Here is a 4,381-nt window from a genome sequence, read left to right as displayed (position 1 = left end):
TTGTTAAGTGCCGTCGAGTCGGTTCCGACCCATAGCGACCCTGTACAGGGTTTCCGAGGGTGTAAATCCTTACGGGAGTAGAAAGCCTCATCTTTCTCTCGCGGAGCGGCTGGTAGTTTCGAACCGCTGACCTTAAGGTTCGCAGCCCGATTCGTAACCACTACGCTACCAGAGCTAGTAACAATCAACTAGTTCCAACTAAGCCAGTATTTTGAAGAAGGAAAAAAAAGTCAATTATTTTATGGTTCACAATTCCTATCTCACCAATATTTACTATGAACAAAAAGTTCTGATATATGGTGAAGAGTTAGTCGAAACATATAAGGATTGTATTTTAAAGGAAAAAAAGGAGCCGTTTGAGCCCAGCAGCCGCTCTGTGGGAGAAAGATAAGGCTTTCTTCTCCTGCAAAGACATCTTGGAAACCCTATACAGGACCTCTATGAGTCAGAACCCATCAGCAGCACTTAACAAGAACAACATCTATTGAAGCCCCGGGTAGCTCAGTCATACTTTTAATCTGAGGATACAGGGTTCATTCCACTGTTAGGGCATTCACTCATTGGAGACCAAGTGTGGCACTGTAGGATAAGCACTGGACTGCTAACAAGGTTGGCAGGTGAAAACCACCAGTTGCACCTTGAAAACCCTATACAGAGTTGCGATGAGTTGGAAATGATTCCACGGCATTACAACAATATATAACATATGGCATGTGTTTAGTTCTTTCGCTTAAAATACCCACAATATTGTTTTCTCCAAGGTAATCAACCTAATATAAGTATATTGTAGAAGTTTTTCTCCTTATTCAAAAAGTAAATAGCTAGAAAACAAGTACTAGATTTAAGTTCCCAGCCTTTTCTCAATGGTGCTTAATGTCCTACCCCAACTGTAAATCAAAGTAATTAAGTAACTCTTTCAGGCTACAGAAAACACAGAACTCAAGCAGTAACACCACATGGGTTTTCAATGATTAATGTACCTTCCCTAAGGCTTAACCTATCCTAACCTAGGAGTGAGGAATTTGGGCTTGGAGGAGTTGCACAAGCAGTGGAGAATGTACTTTTTTTAAATGACACTTTAGTTGGAACAACAACTACCACAAGTGCTTTAAAAAGTCCTCCAGGAAACTGACAAATATTGGTGGGGATAGGACAAAATTAGAACCCTTATGTATTGCTGGTGGGACTATAAAATGGTGCAGTCTAAAGAAAATCATTTGGTGGTTCCTCAAAAAGTTAAAAATAAAATTAACATGTTGCTGTTGTTAGGTGTCCTGACTCACAGTGATCCTGTGTGCAACAGAATGAAACACTGCCAGGTCCTGCACCATCCTCTTAATTGTAATGGTTAATCCTATTTGTACTGCCACTGTGTCAATTCATCTAGCTGAGTGTCTTCCTTTTTAATAGTGACCCTCCACTTTACCAAGCATGATGTCCTTTTCCAGGGACTGGTCCTTCCTGACATTTTCAAAGTATGAGAGACAAAGTCTTATCATCGCTGCTTCTAAAGAGCATTCTGGCACTTTTCTCCTGAACAGATCTGTTTGTTCTTCTAACAGTCCATGGTACTTTCAATATTCTTTGCCAACAGCGTAATTCAAATATATCAATTCTTCTATGTTCTTTATTAATTGTCCATTTTCCAGAACTACCACAATTCAGCAAGTCCACTCCTAGATTTATACCCAAGAAGCCTGAATCCATAACCAAATAAAACCCACAGCCACCAAGTCAATTCCAACTCACAGCAACCCAATGAAGAGAACTGTTCCAAAGGGTTTCTAGCACTGTTAAGTCTTTACGGAAGTAGACCACCACATCTTTCTCCCAGACAGCAGTTGTTGGGTTCAAACTGCTGACCTTTTGCCTAGCAGCCAATGCTTAACCAACTGTGCCACCAGGGTTCCTTACACACTTGAAAGGAGGCACTCAAACAGAAACTTGTGTAGCATTATTTATGGGAGCACACTATTCATGATGTCCATCAATGGATGATCAGGAAAATGTGATATGTATATATATACACACAATGAAATATTATTAGGCCATAAATAGAAATGAAGTTCTAATACATACTTCAAAATAGATGAACCTTGAAAACATTATGGTATAAAGGGAATAATAAAATTCACTGCATTATTCTTTAACCATATGATTGTCAGATTCCAAATGGCCAATTGCAGTCCATTTCGGCTCACTAATGCATGCCTAGGATACCCATCTTTATGTATTCCATTTCATTTTTTATAACTTCTAATTTTCCTAGATTCATACTTCGTACATTCCATGTTCCAATTATTAATGGATGTTTTCAGCTGTATCTCCTCATTTTGAGTTGTTTCCCATCAGCAAATGAAGATCCTGAAAGCTTTATTCGATTCACGTAATCACCGTTAACTCTACTTTGAAGAGGCAGCTCTTTCCCAGTCATATTTTGAGTGCCTTCCAACCTAAGGGGTTCTTCTTCCAGCACTAGATCTGACAATATTCTGGTGCTCTTCATCAAGTTTCAATAGTCACTATTCTGGTGCTATCTAACAGAGTTACACTGCTATTCATTAGGTTTTCTTTCAGTGGCTAAAAACTCAGAAGTAGCCCGCCTCTCCTTCTTCCTAGTCTGTTTCAGTCTGGAAGCTTAGCTGAAACTTGTCCACCATGGGTGTACCCAGCTGGTATTTAAAATCCTAGTGGCATAGTTTCTCACATCACAGTAACACACAAGCCACTACAGTATGACAAACTGACAGACAAGTGGTTTACTATTCCAGGAATAACAAAAAGAACAGGAATGGTATTGCAGTCATCATCAAAAAGAATATTTCAAGATCTACCCTGAAGTATAATGCTATCTGTGATAGGATAATATCCATATGCCTCTGGTAGCATAGTGGTTACAAATCGGGCTGCAAACCACAAGGTCAGCAGTTTGAAACTACCAGCTGCTCTGTGGGAGAAAGATGAGGCTTTCTGCTCCCGTAAAGATTTACAGCCTCGGAAACCCTGTTCAGGGTCGTTATGGGTCGGAACTAACTCGACGGCACTTAACAACAACAACAACAAGGAAGACCAGTTAATACCACTTGGAAACAAAGAGGAAGGTGCGGTAGCTGGAAAATATGGCTTTGGTGACAGAATTGATACTGGAGATTGCATGATAGAATTTTGAAAGACCAATAACTTATTCATTGCAAATAGCTTTTCTAAACAACATTAAAGATGATATGGACCTCACCAGATGGACTACACAGATATCAAATTGACTACATTTGTGGAAAGAGACCATGGAAAAGCTCAGTATCATTAGCCAAAACCAGACAAGGGGCAGACTGGAACAGACCATAAATTGTTCATACGCAAGTTCAGACAAGCCCATGAGAGCCAAAATTTGGCCTTGAACACCTGAATTCAGAGATCATCTCAAGAACAGATTTAATACATCAGACACTAGTGACCAAAGACCAGAAGAATTGTGGGATGACATCAAGAACATCATACAGGAAGAAATAAAAAGGTCATTAAGAAGACAAGAAAGAAGGAAAAGACCAAAATAGATGTCAGAAGAGACTCTGAAACTTGCTCTTAGTGTACAGAGGCTAAAACATGTGGAAGAAATGAAGCAGTAAAAGAGCTGAACAGAAAATTTCAAAGGCAGCTTGGGAAAACAAAGTCAAGTATAACAAATTGTGCAAAAACCTAAAGTTAGAAAACCAAAAGGGAAGAACACGCTCAGCATTTCTCAAGCTAAATAAACTAAAGAAGAAATTTAAGCGGTATTAAAGGATTGTAAGGGTAAAATAAGGAGCTCTTGTAGTGTAATGGTTATGAGTCAGGCTGCTAACCTCAAGGTCAGCAGTTCGAAACTACCAGCCGTTCCATGGGAGAAAGATGAGGCTTTCTGCTCCCATAAAGATTTACATCCTCAGAAACCCTACACAGGGTCACCAAGAGTCAGAATTGACTCAACAGCATACCATCACCACCACCAAGGGTAAAATATTGCATGATGCAGAAAGCATCAAAAGAAGATGAAAGGAATACACAGAGACACTGTAATAAAAAGAAATTGTTGATGTTCAAGCATTTCTAGAGGTAACACACGATCAAGAGCCAATGAGGAGAGCAAACAAGATGGCGGATCGGGTAGAAGTGCAGTGAAGAGTTCCGTCAGCAACAATACAGAATACCGGACCAAGCAGGCTCAGGGGATGGTGCTAGAACTCTTAACCACATATAAAAAAAATATTTAGAAGCTTATTATTTAGAAGCTTAGAAGGCTTACAGCTAGTAGAATCTGTAGCAGAAGCAAGACATCCATTGCTTGTGAATTCAAGACACTCAGCTGCTCCCAGAGCTGCCATCTTGGGTGAGACCAAGAGGG

At 39.9% G+C, this 4,381-nt stretch overlaps 1 protein-coding gene across 2 annotated transcripts in view; it reads right to left on the bottom strand.

The window, feature by feature from the left end:
- Window positions 1-4,381, bottom strand: part of CNNM2 (cyclin M2) — a 202,168-nt gene that overhangs the window by 165,666 nt on the left and 32,121 nt on the right. The gene's annotated exons all lie outside the window — the stretch shown is intronic.

Source organism: Chrysochloris asiatica, unplaced genomic scaffold (assembly GCF_000296735.1).
Source record: "Chrysochloris asiatica unplaced genomic scaffold, ChrAsi1.0 scaffold00003, whole genome shotgun sequence".
NCBI lineage: Eukaryota > Metazoa > Chordata > Mammalia > Afrosoricida > Chrysochloridae > Chrysochloris > Chrysochloris asiatica.
Note: the sequence above shows the minus strand (reverse complement) of the source record. Positions and strands in the feature narration are given on the sequence as shown.